This window comes from Haliotis asinina, chromosome 10, assembly GCF_037392515.1.
Source record: "Haliotis asinina isolate JCU_RB_2024 chromosome 10, JCU_Hal_asi_v2, whole genome shotgun sequence".
Taxonomy (NCBI): domain Eukaryota; kingdom Metazoa; phylum Mollusca; class Gastropoda; order Lepetellida; family Haliotidae; genus Haliotis; species Haliotis asinina.
Genome location: NC_090289.1, coordinates 3,056,618 through 3,081,496, shown reverse-complemented (window position 1 = coordinate 3,081,496; position 24,879 = coordinate 3,056,618). Strand labels below are relative to the sequence as shown.

At 37.7% G+C, this 24,879-nt stretch overlaps 1 protein-coding gene across 3 annotated transcripts in view; it reads left to right on the top strand.

Moving 5' to 3' along the window:
- Nucleotides 1-24,879, top strand: part of LOC137298313 (thrombospondin type-1 domain-containing protein 7A-like) — a 320,745-nt gene that overhangs the window by 93,106 nt on the left and 202,760 nt on the right. For all 3 annotated transcript variants that reach the window (XM_067830517.1, XM_067830516.1, XM_067830515.1), the window contains exon 3: nt 13,242-13,323. The gene's annotated coding sequence lies outside the window, so the exon portion shown is untranslated. The remainder of the gene's footprint in view (nt 1-13,241; nt 13,324-24,879) is intronic.

Here is a 24,879-nt window from a genome sequence, read left to right as displayed (position 1 = left end):
TTGTCATTCATGAAATCAATATCTCGATGAATTCTGTTTTAGACCTGGTGTTCAGCAACCAAAGGTTGTAGTCACAGATGGCTAACGGTATCAGATGGTCTGGGTAACTGGTTTGGTTGATGTGTGTCATCTTATTCCTATTTTAGAGGTTCGATGCTCAGTATGTCAGTCACTGGTTTGTCACTGATTCATTGCAAGCCTCCATTCTAAAGGTTATCTATTGCTGGGTAGTAAACAATAAACACAAGTGAGATTGCAGATGACGTGGATTCCATTTTATTGTTAGAACAGCTGCAAGATAATGCATTGATCAAACATATCGACATGAGAAAAACAGTTGGAACTCAGGCTCCTATGTTTTAACCTGTATGGATTCCTGATAACAACGACCCGTGAAGGTCCCGGGGTAGAATAGGCCTTCAGCAACCCATGCTTGCCATAAAAGGCGACTCAGCTTGTTGTGAGAGGCGACTAATGGGATCGGGTAGTCAGGCTCGCTGACTTGGTTGACACATGTCATCGGTTCCCAATTGCGCAGATCGATGCTCATGTTGTTGATCACTGGATTGTCTGGTCCAGACTCGATTATTTACAGACCGCCGCCATATAGCTGTAATATTGCTGAGTGCGGCGTAAAACTAAACTCACTCACTAACTCACTCACTCCTGATAACAACAAGCCCTGTGGGAAAGTCCACAGACTCGTGCAATCCCATGTTGTATTTTCTGGACAAGTTTAGTTCTGTAATATTCCCAAGTTTGTTTGGGTTTTTAATCACATGTGGTGTGTGGAAGAGACTTACTGGGTCAGACAATGTAGAATCATCTAAAAACCATGTGTAGATTTCCTCAGGCTCAGGCTTTGTCTCCCTGGAGCTCCTTCTCAGTTGATATGGGTTAGTTTGTTACCATCAACATTATATCTGTTCAGAGACTAAGCCTTAGTCTACTCCAACCTCTACAACAGGCCCACTGGTACCCTTGTTTCCACAGACTGGATAGTCAAATCAGCTGAATGGATTGATGATCCAGACTTCATTATTTACAGGTGACACTAATATGACAGCAATACTACAGTAAGACACATGAGCTGTGTCGGAGGGGAACTGGTAACCCATACAGCAGTCCAATCCACACCATGGACTCAGACAGAGATTTCTTGTGATCATAGAAAGGGGTTTGTCTGGGGTTTGATTCCCACATGGGTACAATATCCCATTATTTGTGTCCCCAAGCAGTGATATTGCTGAAGTAACGCGGGATTAAACCTTACTCACAGACTCATTCATGTCTGATCAGAACCGTCCCTAAACTACACCAAGTCCCTCAAGGCTGAATCATTTTATTTCTTAACCTGTTCAGGTGTTCAGCCCTGTGATTGCAGCAGGTATCATAAAAGTGGCCATAATTACATTTACTAATTCCTGTTAATACAGATAAAACTACATGTGGTGGGTTAGTTGGAGTGGTTTTCTGAGAAAACACGATCAGGAGGGTGGAATGGGCTTCAGCAGGAAGTCATGGGACTGAACTGAATGTAGTGTTTGAAGATGGATTGTTAAAGTACCCCTGAAATAAAGAATATACAATATTTTAGAATCTTGATAAAGTCGTAGTGTTACCAATGATTTTCGACTGAAGCAATCAGTCAGAGTGAATCCTCATGATTACTTGTATGGACTAGTATGGACTTGTATGTCTAGTTTGCCTCAGATTAGCAAGATAACACAGCCAAGATGAAGATGGCCAACATGGGTCAAATAATTCATATCTTTTCACAAAATACCATACATGAAACTATGTCTTCACCTTGAAACAAAACCATGATGGCTCATCTTCAGTGACTTCAGGACTCGTACATTAACGTGAACCAAGTGTGGGAAGGTAGGGTGTACAGTTTGCAGTACCTGTTCTTACATTCTAAACTCTGCAGCTGCAGTCAATATTCTCTGTTTTCTGCTTGTATAATATGGAACATCAACAACAGAAAGAACATCAGGCTTAATACCTGCTCAAACAAATTCCATTAGGACAAAATGATTGTGATGAAAATGATATGAATTGATTTTAATGATGACACCGGTTGTTCATGTGCTGCTCTGCTAGAGGAAAGTGCCATGTACAGAGTTGCAGGAATACCACACAAATGCATCATTATCTTTAATGCATCTCTTGTGACACGTGCATTAAAAGCAAACAGCAAAATGTTACCCTTGTGACAGACTGCCAGCATGCTGAATAAATCTCTTTGATTGACAATCTCTATTTTTATTGATTTCTGTTACCCATCATGGGGCAGATTTTGAATACATGTGCTGTGACCTCATATTTCTGAATCTTGTTTTAACTCGTGTAGAGCCTTCCATGTTGCAATCATGAACACGTGTTGTTACACTTCAGCATGTATATTACAGATACATTTTTAGTGGTGGTATATTTCTAATTTATCAAAGAGATCATAAGGAGAGGGGGAGGGGTTTGAGGTGGGGAGTTGCTGGGATGTTTATTACCATGAAGCTTTGCAGGATTCTGTGTGGAGGCAGGGCAGGAAATAGCACCAGTAAATTTCTCAATGTTGACAGGAAATTATGGTGTGTCACTTGATTTACTATGACCTTGTCTGTTTCCATATAAAAAGTATAATTGATTTCATATTGTTGTTTTTGTGTAAGTGTTGAAAGTGTGGTATTTATAATTACTGTTTTAATGGATGTTTGAAGGATTTTGTGCTTTAGTTTGTGTTCCGTTATCTCTGAGGGAACGTTAATCTTTTCAAAGTGAAAAAAAAATGTGTTTCCTTATTTTTCATATAAAGAAGACATTTTTTTATGAAACAGTTCTGAATATTCTGTAATTATACAGTATTTTACACCAAAATAAATCTATTTTCATGGTTTGAGCTTGCTCTGTTTACAGGAAGTGGTAGAACATTTGGCAAGTGGAGATTCCCTAACAAATTTCTTGAATTCCTTGAGAAAAACATTACAAATGTAAATAAAATATAATAGGAGCATGTCTAGACTTCCTAATTAAGTAGTTCTCCTGTGTCAAGGAGAACCATTTGTATTTGTGGATGCTGAAGGGAGTAGAACCAGCAAAGAATGCATTGCTTTATCAGATTCTCAAACAGCAGGCCTGGTCACACAGTGCCCTGAGCTTCAACTGTCCAGACAACAAGGTATCCACACCATGTTCCAGTAGTGCTTAGAATAATCATCAGTTTATGATCACAAATCATGTAATGAAGTTTTTTCATTGCTGACTAGGTTTGTGTGTTCAGCTCAGATTTATTGATTGATGGTTGCATGAAGAAACGTTGTAGATGTTGGTTGTTAAATCATTGCCTATGTTAAACCCATACATGTACAAGCTCATTGGTGCCACTTCTGGGATCCTGCTGCTGAAAGGAGTAGCATTCCCAGATTCAGTCAGATTGATTTGATTTTAGCTCTGTCAGCTCAATATCACTGTTTCACCAGTGTGTTGAATGTCCATTATCTGTTTTACATCGGTCCTTCTTCCAACTGCCAACATGTTGTGAGTAAAATGCTGTGTTAAGGAGGATTAAGTCTCTCTCTCTCTCACTCACTCACCCACCCAGATTTGAACTTTTACCTTTTACAGGGAAGGTATTTTGTAAATTTGTTTTCCCTTGTGGAGTGTTTGGCTGCCATGAAGTTCAATATCCTCGCAGTCATCATCCAGAATGTACTCCAATTCCAAACATAGTACAGTACGTGATACACCCAGCCTTATCACCCACACTGAATATTTTGACCAAGTTGTACACCAGTGCTTATTACTGTCCATCGGACCATGTGTTTGATACTCATGCAGTTGGTCAATGAACATGTGGACACTGTTTCAACAGTGGAGTAAACCTATTATATTCCGTGACTAGTTCCATATCAACAAGATTATTTTTTTAAGGTGGTTGGTGCCATACTAATTACTGGATAAGGCTTTTACTGCTGCTAAATGATAGGGAATTTCTAGCATTTGGCCTAGGACTAATTTGGTTCCCTCTATCTCATTCTTATCTACAAACTCATTTTGATTGTGTGTCATCCTACTACAGCATGAGGCATTACCCATTCTCACAATCACTGGCTTGTCTGATCCAGACAAAATTACATACATGCCGCTTTCCTACAGGATGTCTGACTGACAGCAGAGTTAAGCAACAAACTGACAATTTCAACTCAAAAGAGCTGAGTACAACACACACCATCATTGACAGAAAGTTTTGTGAGAGTCACTGAAGTAGTCCTGCCCAGTCTCAGTTAGCAATCTTACAAATGCATGTTTAGTCCGCTTATGCTGAATGACCTTTTAGCTATGCAATCCTTGCAGACAGTTGATAGGTGCACTAATACTCCGGCAATCTGGCATGTTTGGTGAACTCACCACCATCAGACCTGAAACAATGCAGACCAATATCAGCTGACAGACAGGAGGTATCAAGTCCTGATCAACAGACCCAAGGGCAAGGTCTTGTAGAAAATACTTTGATAAGATTCTTATATATACTGTGTGCTGCAGGTCATTGTTTGAAAGCATTTAGAATATTTTTGACTGTGATGGGTATATATTTTATGGTCTCAAATTGCTTGAAGGTCTGAACTGTGCTGATATGTCTCTTCCCAGAAGGAGTCCTACTTTTCGTGGCTGTCATGACTGAATCTACTTCTCAGAGGATCCTGCACTATACAGTTGGGGGTAGCTACTTGCAGACTTTCAGGAACCAGAGGGCACTCCACATTGCAAATGATTTCCACCTCTTTACCTGGCTTCCGTTCCTGTGACAACCATGCACTCCAGAAATGGACCATAGACAGTAAAGTTCTGTCATCCTGTTTCTCAACAAAAAAAAGTGTTTTTCTTTTATGGAAGTTGTGGTGGATTTGTCTGCCTGACCTTCTCCTTACTTCCAACCTGGTGGTGATAATGTGATGCAATGCAGTCAAGGTAAAACAAACATACATTTGATGATGATTCTTATAAAATACTTACAGACTTGATGTAATTTTGTAACCTCAGTGTATAGGAGTGTGTGGAAGACATGATCAAGATTATGAAGAAGTGAAGCCAAGAATCACAGACATAGGGTCATGTTATCAAAAAGCCTGTCATTTCTATGACACAAGACGGAATAGTGTCTTTATTTTATGATGTGTCACATTACTATTTAGAATTAGGGTGATGAATTGTGATGTCTCTACACTGCAATATCATTGCCTGGATGTCATAGTGCCAACACGCGACATCTTTATCTGAATGTCACTACATGTCAGATGATGAAGGAATTCATAAAAGTGCACCAACATTGCTGTTGATCACTGGATTGTCAAGCCCAGATTTTACAGTCTGCTGCCATATAGATGGAATTTTGCTGAGTGCAGCAGAAAACTAAACTCACTGTAAAATACTTGAGGCAAAAGAGTTTGGTAGTTTTTAAAAAATTAAATACTCTCTGTATTTTACGCCTATTTTATTGCATACACTTATATATTCTAAAGGCTCATCCTCCACCATAACTCATATATTTCTTTCAATATACAGTCATCCCTCGCCCAATAGCACGGGTCTTGGGGTTCAGGGATGACCCCCATGTTATTAGACATCCGCATTATAGTACCTATTACAAAATATGGAACAGAGGCCAAGTAAAATCATATATCGTATTGTTGAAAGTGAAAATAAACCATTCAGAATATTTTATATTTTAAGCAGTTACTGTAACAGATATAATATATATTGCTGTCGGATTAGTATATAATGGATGTTTTCAGCAAACATTTAACATAACAATGAACACAGGCAGTTACCTGTCTGGATACATTTTACGTAGGAGACAGTCTGACAAGTCACCCCTGACTTCCCGCGGTACTTGCAACTTTGATTGTAAAAAACAAAATGTAAGCCTTTTAATTGATAAAAATTACTTCAATGAGTCAGTAATCTGTTCGTTATTACTAAGAATGTGATGCCATTGGTGCTATCACAGTAGGCACAAAAAACGGACCATTACGAATGTGGTAAGCGGAAGTTGTACGCAATGAGGTAATCTCACGGTGTCTCCCTTGTTTCTGTCAACAGTTTTAGTGCATAAAAGTGTGACTGAATTTAATCAAATAAAATGTGTTTTTTGACACCATGCATTCTCGAATGACTGTGTTTCCCTGCGCTATAACGCAGTGTGTTGCACACAGCAAACATTGTGAGTACTCGACTGATGACATGTCGTCTCAAGCATCTGAAAATGGATATGTAGGAGGAACACTGCCAGTTGCCATTCGCACTGAATTTTACTGGTTTACATTATTTACCACAGCAGTGGATTTATTGATGAGCTATTTTTGATATCGTGAAGGGGTGTGATCACAGTTCAACACTGGAGTAGCCCAGTAGATAGAGCTTTTACTCTTTCATGTCGAAGGCCAGTGTTCAATTTTCCACATGGGTACAATACATGAAGACCATTTCTGGTGTCCTGCACAGTGATATTGCTGAAAGTGGCTTAGAACCTCTCTCTCTCTCTCTCTCTTTCTCTCGCTCTCCCTCCCTCTCTCGCTCTCTCTCTCTCACTCACTCTATCATAAGTGTCCAATTAGAAACAACAAACAACCAGCTCAGTAATAAACATTCCAGAAACATTGTGTCATGCTACTGGTGACCTGTCCTAGTCACCCTCGCAGAACATTCACAACCGCTGCTGTCAACTTCATCCATTACAATGGGACTTAACTCCTTAAAATCTAATTCCTACACTGTGGTTTGTGAACTGTTATTGATTGTTGCACAACATCCTCTTCTTAGTGTTATAGGGCGGCCTCAGCGTGTCATCTCATGTAACGAGCAGTGCTAGCATTAGTATCATACCATGTAGATTATCTGGAATTTCAAAGATATTTAAAACTAATTTGTTTGGGGTGTTTTTGTTTTAATGTGTTTGTTTTGATTCCGTTTTGTAAGTATTTAAGTAGTTAAAGTTAAAATTATGTTGCGTAAACTTTTGAAGGTGTTTTTCATTTTATGTTATTGACTTTCAGATTGTGTCAGAAAAAAGTGTTTGATAAAGAGAGCCGTTTTCTTAATTCTTGATTATGTACAGGAGCTAACATGCTCCTTAACAGCACACTTCCAATAAGTGTAACTTGGCCTTGGAAGTGGAACCAGGTATAGTACAGACTGGTACCTCCCAGCTAGCAGGTATCAGACAGCTGGGGTAAGTCAGATGGAACATGATGATATGGGTGATATCGCATTCCCTGTTTGTTTCTCCACAACAAGTAGCTGATACACATGTTGTTAATTTGTTGCTAATGATAACACATGTATGTGTGTCCAGTACATCATGGCCTTGCCTGACCAGCTGACCAGGTGTGTATACAGCACATCTGGCACTACAGCATTCTCCTGTACCTCTCTGTGTGTAAATACACTGTTTTTAGCTTTTCAACTGTTTCTTGATACAATATCGTGCTTGTCATGACTTGCTAATATTGAACAACAACATGTTTCAGTAAAAGACTTCCAGGAGCGTTGAACTCTGAATGGGTGTTTCTTAACATCACCAAATGCAAGGCACTTCAAAGTAGCTGGAACTGTTTTAAGTTGTTTGATGTTGCAGTTTTTTGTCTGTAAACAAATGTTCTTGTCAAATCAAAATACATTTCATTTCAGAATTGTGTATGTATTTTCAGTGGCAATACATGATTATCTTAAACACAGTGTAGATCAGTTCCTGATGCAGTTTTTGCTGTTACTCGTATTTATTTATTTTGATAAAATTGTTTGAAGTTACTGGATGCTTTCCAAATCAGTTGAGTCTTATGCATGATACATATTCTAGGGTAAAACACGCAAGATGTATCTCAACTTCCTTGTGAACACATGTTCTAGCTAACCATTAGCCATCAGTGGAGCTCTTAAGTTACTTTTATATCCAATAGATTATCTGTAGACTGGTGTACTATCCTTCAGGTATATGTAGAGCATGTTGGGGAGTAGGGAGGTGAATATAGTTTGACACACCTTTCAACAATGCTTAAACCATACAGATCCCGGAAAATATGTGTTACAGCTGATCTTCAGCAACGCTTGTTGTAAGAGGCTTCTAACGCGATTTGGTAGTCAGGCTTGCTGACATGGTGGACACATATCATGGATTCCCACTTGTGTAGATAATGCCCACTGTTGATCACTGGATTGTCTGGACCAGACTTGATTTTATACAAACCACTGCCATACAGCTGGAATATTGCTGAGTGTGGCATAAAACTAAACTCACTCAAACTATACTACCGCCCTCACACAAGCCTACCCTGACACCACATGTGGAAGCTTGTTATGTGTAAGCTCTGAACCATGTCATGGTGTTCAGGAGCACCAGCCTTTCAGTATGTCCAAGTCTGTCCCCTGTCAGTTAACATATGTCATACATATCATCAGTTGGTTGATGAACATACAGATATAATGAGATTCCACTGTTCTAGAATTATTTGCTGTCTTCAAAAATATTGATACTTTGTGAGAGAGCTTTCTCCATATGTGATGAGCATCCTTGATGGCAGGAAGGCTGTTCCCTGATTTCGACATGGTGCTAGTACTGATAAAAGAGTTGAAGTTACACTTCAGTAAATCATGAATATACCTGATAGTGGAAAATTATTAACATACCTGGTTGTTGTAAATCATGAATATACCTGGTAGTTGTAAATCATGAATATGCCTGGTAGTTGTAAATAGGGAATATGCCTGGTAGTTGTAAATTGTTAACATACCTGGTAGTGGTAAACCGTGAATATACCTGATAGTTGTAAATCATGAGTATACCTGGTAGTTGTAAATCATGAATATGCCTGGTAGTTGTAAATAGGGAATATGCCTGGTAGTTGTAAATCATGAGTATACCTGATAGTTGTAAATCATGAGTATACCTGATAGTTGTAAACCATGAATATACCTGATAGTTGTAAATTATCAACTTACCTGGTAGTTGTAAATCATAAATGTACCTGGTAGTTGTGAACCGTGAATATACCTGATAGTTGTAAATTATTAACTTACCTGGTAGTTGTAAATCATGAGTATACCTGATAGTTGTAAATCATGAGTATACCTGATAGTTGTAAATCATGAATATACCTGATAGTTGTAAATTATCAACTTACCTGGTAGTTGTAAACCATGAGTATACCTGATAGTTGTAAACCATGAATATACCTGATAGTTGTAAATTATCAACTTACCTGGTAGTTGTAAATCATAAATGTACCTGGTAGTTGTGAACCGTGAATATACCTGATAGTTGTAAATTATTAACTTACCTGGTAGTTGTAAATCATGAATGTACCTGGTAGTTGTGAACTATTTCATGAGTGTATCAGGTACCTTTAAATGATGAACACAGATGTACATCATGAATATATCTGGTAGCTGAACGTCATGGAAATATCTGTAAAACGTATGCCAGTATATTAGGAAATCATGAATATAGATGTAAATCATTAATACACCTTTAAGTCATGAATATAGGCTGTAAATAAGTAATAGTTGAAAGTCACAGATATGATCTGTTGCTGTAAACAGTTTGGATACAACAACAGATTTTACAGTGTTTGTATATTTTTCATATTTTCAAATTCAACTCTTGTTTGTCTTTGCCATGCTAGGGACATGTATATTGTAGGAATATTTTTTAAGAGGAACTCTTTATATATAAAGGCAACTTCTTTTTGCAAAAGATGTGTCTATTGTATATATCGATTGTGGGTCTGAAAAAATGTTGTGCTTCATCATATTCACTTAAAAATGCCACTTAAAAAAGATATTTGGGGAGCAAGTGGGGTAATATTTTGTAAATCATTCAATCTTTCATTTCTTGCTAAATATGTTGAGAAAAGGCCAGCTTATGCCAGACAATCATGAAGGTGAATTACATGCACAATACTGTAACCATTGAAAGGATTGAAATTAATATTGGAATCAGTGTGTCATAGATGATTGTCATATGACCTATTTTCGATTCACATCATGAACTAAATAACAGACAATACTCAGAATCAGAGCATTGTGAATGTAATATTGAGTTTTGTTATTGGATTCACAATCTATTTACTGGAAAAATCTTTAGTAGATAAATCTGTATTTTACAGTCATGTTTCAAAAAGGAAATGAAAAAATAAGCACAGATTCTGAGATACAAGTAGATGTAGCAACATTTATGTGTGAACAACAGAACTTGTGTTACATCGTGATGTGAGTTGCTGTTCACTGCTGGCTGCAAATAATACATAAAGACTCTAATGACTAAAATGAAACAAACATCATCCAGTTTGCTTTACAATTACAAATTAATGACATACACATTATATCAGAGTATGGAGATTTGGGTGTGAAGAAAATGTGAGTTATTGCTGAAAATATTAAGGATGGTGTATAATTCTTTAGAGAACAAACGTTTTATAATGTGGAGAATCATATGTTGAGTTATGTATCAAAATATAGTAAGCTATGTACTGAAACAGCAAGTTGTGTCTGAAAGTATTGAGAGTTGCATATTGGATTAGGTTGTTGTGTTTTAGAATACAGAGAGTCATTACTATACACTCACCAAACACAATGAATGCACTTGTCTGTTCTCTGAACATTCAGCTGTAGTAAGTTTAGTTTCATATTGCTGTTAGCAATACTCCAGCGTTGTCATCCTGGGGAACAACATTGTACCTACATGTGGAATAGAACCTGGGTCTTCAGTCTGGCAAATAAATGCTTTAACCGCTAGGCTACCCATCTGCCCCATATTCAGATGTAAGAAATGTTTTGACAATACTAAACTGGTCTTTCTTTTGAATTAGAAACAATAACAAAAAGGCAGATGAATTACATACATAAATCAACTGGTTGAAGTGTTATTGTTTTGTAAAGGGCAACAGTTTTCATTTATTAACGTGATGCAAGAAGCACACAGAACTGTGCCCATTGGTTTCTATGCTGGTTAATGTTTTTCTGTAATAGATGACAAACATAATTAGCTTATGCAAATGTAAAATTTCAAATTGAAACCAGAAAACTGATCTTGTGGGAAATAACCTTGCCTTGCCTGCATGCTGACAAAAATATCTGCCACCATGTCCTTTACATCACATTTTATGTAACCACACAGCGCAAAACCTTTCTGTTTCAAAGATTTGAATTGCATGGGTATTTAAATTTCTCAGAAGGATTCAGTTGATGTTCTTTACATTGAAATTAAAGTTTAAACATATTCAAAATCTCAATTTCAGATTCTTTAAAATGTATGTTTCTTTTCATTCCCAATTACAGGGGTTGAAAAGGAAAATTTAAAGAGTGACTTTTTCATTTTCTTTCCACGATCTGTGTTAAAACAGAAGGAAGCGGTCCTGGTCATCACAATATATTGAGTTTTGTGGTGATAATCTCTCGGCCCTTGTTCTCCATTTGCTGAACACACATCATGGGGGTCTAATACTAGCTGCCTAACACTGTACAAGATCAATCAGCATTTTTGACCAAATGCAAACATGTGACCCTAGACTCATTGATGAACCAGGAGATATAGTTATGTCATGGTCAGGGCACATAAGATAACAGGATCAGGGCACAAAATAACTTTTGTATAACATGGCTGAAACTGGCAGAAATAATCTTTATTTGATGAACTGACATTAACTGACCATGATCATCCATCTGCTGTCCTTCATTTGAATTCCACTATTTCCCTCCCACCCGCTCAGCATGACAGCATACAGAACTCTGATCAGTGTATGTCTATATGAGTATGATGTATGTGGTCAGTACAGTTCTGGCTGGCTGAGATCATATTCCTGGACATGGGCCAGCCTCTCGGATCTTGACCCTCACTAATCATGTGTGAGGCTGCTTATTACAGACCTTGCTGCTTTTGTTGCTGAGACCAGAAACATATGGAGTGTACTTTGAATGACATTGCTATAAACAATAATGCATATGATTTTTTTTAACCTTTGTAATGACCCTTCTTATATTTACAGTGCAGTTATTAAAATCTATGCTTGGTTCACACTTCTATTTACACTTCATTTTATCCTTATGTGCAAACGCTAGGCTTTACCATGCATGAGACTGGGAATAATCATGTATGTGTGGGTATGTCTGTGCATGAGTGCATGTGCATGTCTCGCTCATCTGAGCTATGGCCACACTAGAGACAGTACGGTATCCCATGGCTACGGTATCATAGTAGCTATGTCATGGACAACTACCACCAGAGACAGTACAGTATCCCACACATGCATACAGTAGCTTTGACACAGACACCTACACCAGAGACAATACATTATCCCACACATGTATACAGTAGTTATGACACAGATACCTATACCAGAGACAGTACGGTATCCCACACATGCATACAGTAACTATGACACAGGCACCTTCACAAGAGACAGTACGGTATCCCACACATGTATACAGTAGCTCTGACACAGACACCTACACCAGAGACAGTATGGTATCCCACAAATGCATACAGTAGCTATGACAGAGATACCTACACCAGAGACAGTACAGTATCCCACACATGCATACAGTAGCTTTGACACAGACACCTACACCAGAGACAATACATTATCCCACACATGTATACAGTAGTTATGACACAGATACCTATACCAGAGACAGTAAGGTATCCCACACATGCATACAGTAACTATGACACAGGCACCTTCACAAGAGACAGTACGGTATCCCACACATGTATACAGTAGCTCTGACACAGACACCTACACCAGAGACAGTATGGTATCCCACAAATGCATACAGTAGCTTTGTCACAGACACTTACACCAGAGACAGTATGGTATCCCACACATGCATACAGTAGCTATGATAGAGACACCTACACCAGGGACAGTACGGTATCCCACACATGCATACAGTAGTTATGACGCAGACACCTACACCAGAGACAGTACGGTATCCCACACATGTATACAGTAGCTATGATAGAGACACCTACACCAGAGACAGTACGGTATCCCACACATGCATACAGTAGTTACGACAGAGACACCTATACCAGAGACAGTACGGTATCCCACACATGCATACAGTATCTCTGACACAGACACCTACACCAGAGACAGTACGGTATCCCACACATGCATACAGTAGCTATGGCACAGTGATTGCATTCAGCTGTGAGAGTAACTCTGCCTGTATGTTATGTGTTACAGGCTGTTCCAGGATGCCAGCTAAGGAAATACCACAGCAGGAGTATACACAAATACGGATTTAGTCAGACCTACAAACAAAAAGGTAGGAATTATCATTCAATAACTTATCATTGAACTCATTGATTTCAACTTGAGAGACTGGGTTGAGAGTGATGACAGGGAGAGTCAGCGCTGGCACCACTCTTGCTTGTACAGTCTGTGATACCAGTGGTACACTCCCAGAGAGGATGTCTACAGTCTACCAAGCACTGGGCCTCTAGTCTAGCATGTACAGAAATGCAACTTGTGTTGAGTGAAATACTAAGAAAACATTTCTTATGTTTTCCAACTTGCAAATTATTTTTGTTCTCCTGTCTGAGTTGAATATTTCATATGACATCAGTTTTGGTCACATATGTGTAAAAGTAAACTGCTTTGAAGTAACTCCAGCTGAATATGTGGAATATAACCTGTGGTTTTAGGATTAATGTTGGTTAATGAACAAAGAGTGTAGGTGTGTTTAGTTTTATACCATTACCTGGATCAGGGCAGTGCAAGAGATTGCAGATGATGAATCATGTTTCACATAATTATTCAATTTTATGCATTTATTGTTGCTAGACCCAGTCATCTGGCCTCACTGTACCTAATGATGCTTGCATGTGTAACTCAGTACTTTCTGCATACCTGGCTTTTTAAGTATGAGGCCTAATATAAATTATTATAATATTTCCAGTAAGTTGTGAAGCTCTCAGTATATATAACATACTGTCATATGCAGTATATAACACGTTATGTTGATGGAAAGTCCCCAGCTTACATATTATATATCGAAAGAAAGAAGAATTAGTCCTATCAGCTGTGACTCATATGTGAGTATCTTCAAAACTGATGCCTAAAACCATGATTAGTCATTAGGATTATGCCTTATTTAAGTATGTAATATTATCCATATAAGTAATCACATGTAATGCTGCCTTTTTTAGATAAGGAAATACTGTCTCGACCCGTGACAATTGCATTACTGACGTTCAGTTACTTAGTCTGACTAAATAACTGATTCTAAAAATTTGTTTCTGAATTTCTGAATGAAGCTTTTGTGATCATCTTTCAGTCGTGTTAATTCCCTCTATATTAACCCTGGGTTCCAAACAGTTGTTACCCTATTTCCGAAACACATGTTTAGTGTATGTAAAGCTAACAAGTTTTATTGAGTGGAAACAGTTGAGGCCTTCTGGATCTTGCCTTCAGCTTTGCGGACAAACAGCGACCACTACTATACTAGAGGGTATTCTCTGAGGACTCCATTAATGCTGTCTCACTGGCTTGATTAATGCTCTGACACAACGGTAATAATTGTGAACTTGACCAAAAGTTACATTGATTATTCAGGACAGACTCCACTTACTTTACATTACATTTAATCATTATTGTGCTGCCATTAGTTAGCTAGTTATTGCATTCAATGGCCTCACAGTATTCACAGATGAGCGCATGACTCGCTGTTCCCGAACTCATACAGTATTCGTATATTCCACTAATTCAGAAATATCATCTTCATAACTTACATGGTCATTAAGTGCTTGAAGGTCCTTGCCACTGCATTGATTGACATGTAATTTATTAATAAATATGAATAAAATAAAACAGTTAAAAAGATCCATTGAAAGTGTATATGTTTGAAGCCATTTTGAATCCATTATTAATTTTTTTAATCATTCGCTTTTAAGAAGTGACATGGTTTTATTAATTTGAACCATTGTCCCGTTTTTCCCCTCATCCCAAGGCAAGGTGGTGGGCTACATGAAACCAGATGATTTTCAGCAAATACATAACCAAATGTAACGGTTGGAGATACTTTGAATGTTGGAGATATTGTATGTCCACTGAAATAATGCACCTTTTTCGTCACCATTTTTTAAGTATATTTAACATTATATCATTGAAAAAAATTTGCCATTTGGTTCAGTTTTTGTTCCAGAGGCATACGAGAAATGCAATCAAAGCAGTTATGTCCTAACTGAACTGATAAACCTGATACATGAAGTGATGTCTAGAGTGATATCAGTAAACATGGCAGCAAACATGGCTGCTGTCAGTGGTGTTGTTCATGACTGTAGGTAGTCAGCGACATTCTAGCAATGTTACCATTTGACAGAATCATCCACACAGAGCCAGACTATCCAGTGATTGGAGTTCTTAGTGAAGTACTATTTCCAAAAGACATCCTACCAACTACATACTTCAGCTGTAAAACTGGTGGAACAAGCTTATAATCATGATATCTTCACAACTGAAACATATGACTCTGCTTTAGCAGAGATTTCTTATGCATGTAGAAATGGTTCTGTTGCTTCTTTTCAACTGCTGATCTGTTTTAGTCATTTCTTTCAGCAAGTGTTGGTTTCATGCAATCAATTCTACCCTGGGAATACCTAAGGTTTTGACCATAGTGCATTATCATTAACACTTTGCATCAATTGTGGCGATAGTACATTATCTTCAATATCACCTTGCATCAATTGTGGCGATAGTACATTATCTTCAATATCACCTTGCATCAATTGTGGTCATAGTGCATAATTATCATTATCACTTTTCCTGTCGAGAGTCGCTGGATGTTTGTATACACAAGTTTGTTGTACAGAACATTTGAATATTAGAGAAGCTAATAAGTAGGAGCAAATATAGTTGAAGATAAAAAGGCAAACATATGCATGTGCATAAAGATATTGCATATTCCTATTGTGTATAATTTATTATGTATATATCTATGTTAAGGTGGTGATGTATACATCATCAAACTCAGCAGGGATAAGTCATAACATTCTGATTTGAGATTAACTTTATGTTTATGAAAGAAAAACCCTGAAAAGTGATTCTTCCTTTAAGCCTTAAATTGCAGAATGAACAATGATAATCTGATCATTATTATATGGTTGCTATACATTTTCCTTGCATTTGAAGTCATCAGGCATTGCACACTGTCTCTGTAACTGGACTGTCTCGCTTCACAGTTGTATTGCTGAAATGGCCTCTCCGTGTACTAGTGTTAATAGGATATTACGAGTGTGGTTTAATGGCAGAAGCAATTTCATGGCACATTGTTGGTACCACAGTTATCAGAAAGTTCCAGGAATAGTACCATTTGTAGATAGGACTTACTATAGCTATTTCTTATTTTAACTCGTGCATGGCAAGTAGATACCGTTGAAGCCAGTATGCCAAGCTGGTGAAGCTTGCTTTCATAGTTAGTCGGTCAGACTGGTCAATGTGTACCAATGGCAGAGACAGGGAGACTCTTGCAGGAACTCATGCAATCTCAAGAGGAATGGGATTTTGAGGAAAATATGTTGACTGGTATGTACATTGTGATCTACATCTTCTAAGACAACACTGGGCATTCCCTGCAGTGCTAATAAGATGGTGTAGCTGACATGGGTGTTAATGGAAAACTTTTTTCCTCACATCACCAGATATTTATTTAGAAAACCAGTGTGTTTATCCTTCACATTCACACTACGATTGGTGTGACATGATCTGAATGTTATCTTGGTCACACATACTTCAAATACTGACACAGTTCAGATAATCAAGAAAGATGTGCAGTAAATTATTTTTTTGTGATCTTGGACTTTCGACATTTTAAACTTCTAATGTTAAGCTTGCAAGCTTTTTATGTAAACTCATTTGGATTGCCATATTTCTTTATTTTTGTGTATGACATGTATTAATTTTTACATAAATTCTAGTTTCCGAATTCCTTTAAAATATTTGAATGGGGAATATATCTTGGCACTACACTTTGCTTGCTAGAGTAACCTCCCTTGCCAGTTCCAGGATCTGGCTATGATGGATTGAAATTACAGCACATTTGCCCAGATTTTATTGTTTGGTACATTTGTGCAATTCCTTCCTTAGTATGTTTTTTAACCTGTATCCCATGCATATTTCAGGATGAGATTAGACTCACTCACTCACTCACTCACTCAGTACAGGGTTGTTTACCTGTCGCAACATATACTCATCTCAAATTAGCCTGTGTTATGTCCACAAGTGTGTTTCAGTTTGCGCCTTCTCTCACCATTCTGGTGTGGCTGTAATGCTATCAATGACAGTCATACAAAGCCCATCTCACTCACTCAGTCATGACAGTTTATTAAGACATGATTTAATTACTAATATGGATTACTGTCTACTGTCTTGTTAGAGGCAACCCAGATGTAGCTTCTTACCATAGTTATGCATAGCCAGACACCACATTAAATTGATGTTACATAACCTTGTAGAGTGGTTACATCATCTCTTCCCACACATTACCTTATTTGGTGTAATAAACAGCACCCATTATGCACCCCTGACAATCTTTTAGACCTGTCTGTAGGTAATGTGTGTTGGCACCAGGCTCTGACAAGAGGTATATTTCTGATCTGTTATAGGTGATATGTTAAGATTCAGTTATCAGGAAAATGTAAATATAGAATATAATTTTCATCACGATCAGAAATAACTTCGAGAAAGACATTAGTGAAAAGTAATATTCTATCTTTAAAGTTTTATAATATCTGAATTGTAATATATCACTTGTAGTGGTAGTGGTAATAATGGCTTTTCACATGAATTATTATTATCATTATTATGAAACAGAGTACAACAATTGTTTTGTTTGGCTAGTTATCATGTTTTTGTTCATGTTGATGACAGTTTGAACAATGCCTTGTCTCTACACTGACAAGTTGTATGGTTTTAAAATGCACCCTGTTTCCATTTGTCATTTTTTAACCTTTACCATGTTGAACTGATTTTGAAATATTGATCAAATTATCAACAAATATTTCATTTTGAAGAAATCATTAGACTAGGTACCTAAAGTCAGCATTGGCCCTTATTTGTGTCTTTGTTGCCAAAAATTTGGTGATCACATATTTATTTCAGGGATGTTCTGTTTTAATGTATGTAAAGTACTTGAAGATTATATATTTGGAAAGCTGGGAATTAGTGCATTCCATACATAAATTCATATGTAATGTTGAATAATTATTGCAAATTTTATTTGAGGATATTCTTCTGTTGAATGGGTTGGACAGTAACATTGAGAGGTTAAGGCAACAGAAGGGATTATTACAGGCTGCTTGCTATAGTTTACCTGGTCTGGATCGTAGACAGCCATGATACCCAGAGATACTGCTCCTGGTGATGTTAACCAGCCTTTATTCCTCATCAGAAAATGAAATATGTAATGCACATGATCAGTCTTTGTGTAGCAGGACTTTTTGTTGTTGGTAATCTTCCAAACACGATATCATGTAGATAAAACATGTGGTTGTCTTAGACAATCAAGCTGCAGGTAAATTCATTCAAGAGGCGGGCGGCATGATTCATTTACTGTAGTACCAGTTTTTAGGGAGGTAACGTTGTTGTAAGATGGGATTACCTCTTGAAGTACCTACCCAAAAATGTTGATACAGTCTAACACCTTTGAATCAGACTCTGTTCTGTCAAACTTACAGTTGTCGTGGTGTCAAAGGTTGGTCTGTGCCTCATGTAGTCATCATTGTCCAGTTATGCTGAATCTAGATAAACCATGTTGAGTTGAGTTGGTTTTACGTCACGTCAGCATTATATCTGCCATATAGTCAGGAGATCAGGTCTTATTCATAGGCATTTTAGTACAGAGTCAATGTTAAGAACATATATATTCATAACATTGTTGTTTTAAAACAGAAAATGTCATAACAGTATTTTCAGCTTCATCACGGCAGTGCAGGTTGCAGTAGTTCCCCAGCACGTAAATAATACATTTATGTGTCCATTTATACAGCAACTTCACATCAGATCTGCTCATAGCACTCACAATCAAAAAGCATGACCTCACTCCAGTGATATAGAACTTTTTGCAGAGATAGCCTTTGACGTGACACATGAAGTTTTCAAGTTTTAAAGACAGGTTAAGTTCATCAGGGAGGGAATTCCATTTGACCAATGCCATGTTTTCGTAGGATTTGTGGCCAAATGATTTGAGGCTCCACTTTGGTACACAGAGCAGATTACCCAAGGATGAATGCAGATTTCTTGTTGGCATGTAAGGAGAGAGGAGGTATTGAAAGTACACAAGTGCAATACCATAAATGGACTGATAAGCAAGTGTAAATATCTCACTTAACATTTGAGGTTTGATCTCTGTGTCCAGCTTGTCATGTCAAATAAAGGCAGCAAAACCCTTTTAATGATCAAAAGAAATCTAAGCTAAAAGTCCACAGTACAGCTTTAATACCAACACAAGCATTAGTTTATTAATCATAGACGAGTGTTGCTGCATTAGACTTTCACTGATGTCTGTCTGTGAAATGTATGAAGCTTTGTACCAAAAACAGATCAACATATGGTGTCCCAAATAAAGTTCCTGAGTCAGATAAGTCAGATACCATCCTGGAGAAGTGAGGAACCCTCCTGTTTTGAAATTCCAGAATGAATGAATGAGAATGATAAAATCTGCTTGATCTGAGAAGGGGATGAATTTAGACCTTTTAAAGCTAGAAGGGATGAGGATGACTGATTAGTAAAATCTATACTACTTATTAAAAGTTTAAACTCATTAGTGGAAATGTAGCCACTTACTTCAGTCAACTGTTCTAAACTAGATTTTGCAAAATATTCCATACTGTTTGAAGGTACTGTTTACACATGAACTGATGTATTGTAAAACGTAACATTGAAAAGATTATTGTCATAAGTTCAAGAAATGATGAAACTCAGTGAAAATTGATTTCATTACAATATTTACACCAAAATGCAACTGGTCACATGCATGATATTTGCACATGATTTCTAGCAACTTGATGCATGATCCACCTTCAGTTCATCTGCATAATGTTTGCAGTTGGTGTCCCCCATGTTGGTGGAGAAAGTCATCTTTGATGTAACTATATATATACAGAGAGAGAGAGAGAGAGAGATAACATGTAGTAAGTGCTTTAAGTGAGTGTAAACTTTCGATGGGTATAGTATATGTTGAGAGTATGCTTACATGTCTGACATGATAAACGTCTCCATGAATAAGGAGATTGTTCTGTCATCATACATCCAAACTATGGTTGGTCATAATTAACTTTCCTTGTGGGAGACTTGTACAAACAGACGATGGGGACAAATTACACAGCACTGAAGTACCTGCCCCACAGACATCAGAAGTTTCTGAAGGTCACCAGGAACCAGCGGCTTCAGATGATGTATCACCAGCCATTTTGTTCTCTCCCTCAAACCATGTGTTTATTGTCTCTAGTTCCCATTCCTTGCGTGTTAGATTATTTGCACATTTGCTTTGTGTGATTTTCATGATATCTGATTATTATTGTGGTATTTGTAGCATCAATATTTCATTTATCTATGTGAAGTTTGTTGTTGATATCTGCACCATATTATCATTACTGGAAGGTATAGGTGGCTCTGTGATCCAAGGTGATTCATCATGCTGTGGAGAGTAGCCTCCCTTAGCTACGCCCAGCTGTCCCGGTTGCGGGTTTAAATCTTAGACTGGCCTTATGGCGCCTTGTATCCGTCCATTAATTCATTGAGTCATAAAGTCTATGACCTGTTGTGCTTTTACATTTCCTCACACACTAACAATATGTAACCAAACTATGTTTGATAATGTTCTTGTGTTTGCTGACACACTACCTATTAAAACTACTAAAACTCTATTGTAGCCACTCAAAATGGTTCTTTTTCTTAATGAATTCATCATGATTTCAGCTGTCATGTGTTTGTATGGAGAATTTATGGTTCCTTGTTACCGTGAATAAAAGTGCTTATTTTATTCACATATGCTGTGATAAGGCAAGACCAGTTCTCTTTATTTATGGATTTTTGTCTTCAGAAAACCTAAAGGCGGAAGGGAAAAAAATTTAAAATAATGTCACCAGTCAAAGAAGTATTCTTTCTTAATGTTAAAAGTATTTTACTTCTGGCAATTTATGGAGTGAATATGGTTAAAAAAAACGGTCAAAAAGATTTTTGCTGAAAGTTGGCCAATGAGAACATGGATTTTACTTTTGGTGCAGGGAAAATTAAGTTTTATTGATTTATTTTATTTTTTTTTTGTCTTTTCCTTAAAAAAAAAATACAACCAGCTGACCAATGAAACAAGAAATAAAATTGGCCTGGCTTGATATTATAATTAACTGAAAAAATGAAGATGATGAAGAATCATAAACTAATGGAACATGATTAAAACTTGTTATAGGACATTCTTTCACAAAGCTTGTCAAATGAGGAAGGACCAGCCCTTGGAGAACATCTTCTCTTCCTATAGTCCCCTCTGAAAGACCAGCTCTTGAGAACATCTTCTCTTCCTATAGTCCCCTCTGAAAGACCAGCTCTCTGGAGTAAAGCTTCTGCCATGGTCCCATCTGAAGGACCAGTCCCTGGAGAATTTATTCTTCTGCTATTGTCCCTTCTGAAGGACTGCTACAGTCATTCCTGAAAGACCAAGCCCTACATCTGCACCAAGGAAGCTGCTTCACCTGCAGGAATCCATCTTGGAATAGCTGCCTGCATTGAATAGTTACAGTGAAGTTGTCCTTCCTGAAATATGTACTTGCCTCTAGAGAGCTCCTACACATGCAGTTGTCCCTCCTGAAAGCTCCTGACTTCAGAACAGGGAGAACACTACAGGACCACAAGCTGTGAACATGTGGAAAGTAATCAGGGAAATGGGTGTTTAGTTTCAAGTGCTAATGGTCAGCTTGTCATGCAGTAAACAGGCATTTACGGGGCTTAGAAGCAGCAGAATGTTGATGATAGGAATTTCAAAAAGCAACAGGTGAGTGATTAGATGCAGCCCTGAACTCCTTCCTGTTTCCACTACCCATTGTTTGATTGACTCACAGTCTTCATACCCTTGCAGATTTCATCTCACCTCCTCAACTTACCCCAGCTATGTATGTTTCACAACCACTCCCTACCCCAGCCTTGTTCATTTCACTACTCATTTAATCCATTTTTAACAGTGCTGAGAGAGGTAGTGACAGCTGTGTGGGATTGTTGGCAGACTGGTCAGACCGCCAATGTGTTGTTCTGCTCAACATGATCAACAGTTAAGTATGTAAATGTTAACATTCTGGTACCTTTACACACATACAGTCATGCATATGTAAAACAAATGTTTTTGTTTTAGAGTAACATTCTGGTACCTTTACACACATACAGTCATGCATATGTAAAACAAATGTTTTTGTTTCAGAGCTTTGAGGCTTGGTAGTGAACTTCCACAAACATTTATAATGTGTTTTTATTTGATCCGTGTCTTCCATACCCTCCAAGAGCATTACCATTTAATCTTCAGGCTGATACACATGGTATTTATGTTAGAGACACATTATTTCTTGGTGATTAATCCGTGCAACATGCCGTTTCTTTCTTCTATCAACAGATCAGTTACATGAACAGTTTGAGAAGCTACAGGATTTATAAAAAAGTGCAAAATGACTTGTTTCAAATTTGTTCATTGGCCTTGTAATTGTATTTTTCTCTGATAATGACAGGTTATTAAATGGATATCCCATCTCAGGTAATAATGGGCATAACGTGAAATGCTTTACTATTTGTTTTTAGTTGTATGAGTTGCTGCAGTAAGCAATCATCTTTCTCATAACACAAGCTATTCAAATGAAAATATGGTTTGTTGGCAAGCCACAGATTTCTTCCCCCATGAAAATAAACAGGCTGCTCGTGTGCATGATGTACACTCCTGGCATGTATTGTTTACATTATGCTGGAAACTGTTATCAGTCCAATCACAGACTCAAACCCACACAAACAGGTCCTCTATGACACTCAGGCTAATACTGCTTGACATTTATAAATGAATGATAAGATACCGGTGACAGCACTTCTTGAAATTTGTAAAGAATCAAGATGGTTTTCGCATTTATTTTTGTAGATCTCCTTGATTCAGACACTATCTTCATGGGATCAAACACAAACTTTTCTCACCTAAAAACGGGTTCTTTTATGTGTTTATATTGCTTTACATTTATACAGGAATATCAGACAATGATATGTATATTTACAACATGCCAAATCCTCACCCTAAAGCATGCTGTAAGCATGGTTATGGGTCAGTGTACTAGGATGCACTGGATAGTCCTTCTGAACTCCCAGGGGAGTATGCCCATGCCTGTCAAACATTTGAAAGTTTAGTTACATTAGGAACATTCAGGTATTTCATCCTTCAGGGTACCCATTCAGTGCTGGGCAACCAGGCACATTTTTTTAACAAGGTCACTTTCCCAGACTCCACATGTGGCTCAGTCTGTATCAGGATTCAAAACGTACAAACTCTGAGGAGTCAAGCTGTGGAAGTCATTCTCCTACCCTCCACGATCAACTTCACCTCACTTGTGACTTGTACTCAAAACCACATGATAACATATTCTCTGAATCTGTAGAGAATGGAGATGGTAATCAATATCAAGAAATGTTTTTGGTTCCAACCTCTTCCATGATTCATTCACACAATGTTTAGACTCTGCAGTGAGAATCACTGGTATGCACCAGCACATCCCGGGATCTTACTGTCATGATTCATCCAGACATGGATGAACTTGACACCATTGTGTAACATCTGGGCACATCATCAGGCCCACAGAAAGGAGGAGGTGGGAGGGATATGCTGCCCCAGTCTGGTGAATACACCATCGTATTATGTGTTTAGTGATGATATCATATAGTTTGCCATAGATGTCAAATCAATATTTCACTTGGGTGAAATGACACTATAAACATAACTACTTCAGAGTACTTCCATTGCACAAATGGGTTTCTTAATTAGTACATTGAAATCATGGATTAAAATACTTAATGTTTCTTTTACACCATACATATTAACCATTTATAACCTTCTGGTAGCAACAATTGGTGTTCATGCTTTCAGCCTACCCCTCAAGGTCTTTATGTACAATAATGTTTTTGTTCTAAGGAATAGAACAAATGTCCCATTTTGTCAAGTGACATGTATATCTAATTTTGTGACCTGTAAAGGTGACAGGTGTTGTACAAACATGAGAAACCAGCATGTGACACACACTCTAGTTTTCATCCATATTGACTTCTCCCCCTTACTTGTTCCAGGATCTGATGGTATTGACTTGACTTTTAGTGTCACCCTTGTCATGCTTCTTGGTCTCTCAGCTATATACCACTTTATCGCCTGTGTCACAGTGGATGGTATACCATGGTCTGGTTGAAGGACTGCACAGTATTCCAGTTCATTCAGTCTTGAAGTAGTCCAAATCCCAGAACCCACACAATTACATTAAAAAATTACTCCAACTGAAGTTAAGAATGATTTGCTGGTGTAGTAATTAAGTCTTATTGAGGGGACTTCTTGCTTGTTGATTTTGAATGAGATGGGTGTATTTTTGAACTACCTGCTGATGTCACCTCAGGGGTGGGATCTGACATTTTAGAATTGTTGTTGTGTTGTGTTGTGTTTCAAGTGGGACAAAAAAAAGTGTGCAAAGATCAAATATTTTTTTTTTTAAAATCCTCCAAACCGTGGCAGGAGTATTTTAAGATGTGAATGTTTTTAACTCTCATGACATAAGCAGCAGCATGTATGTCACTGTTGAGGATTCTTGAAGAGTCTTAGCACAAGGAT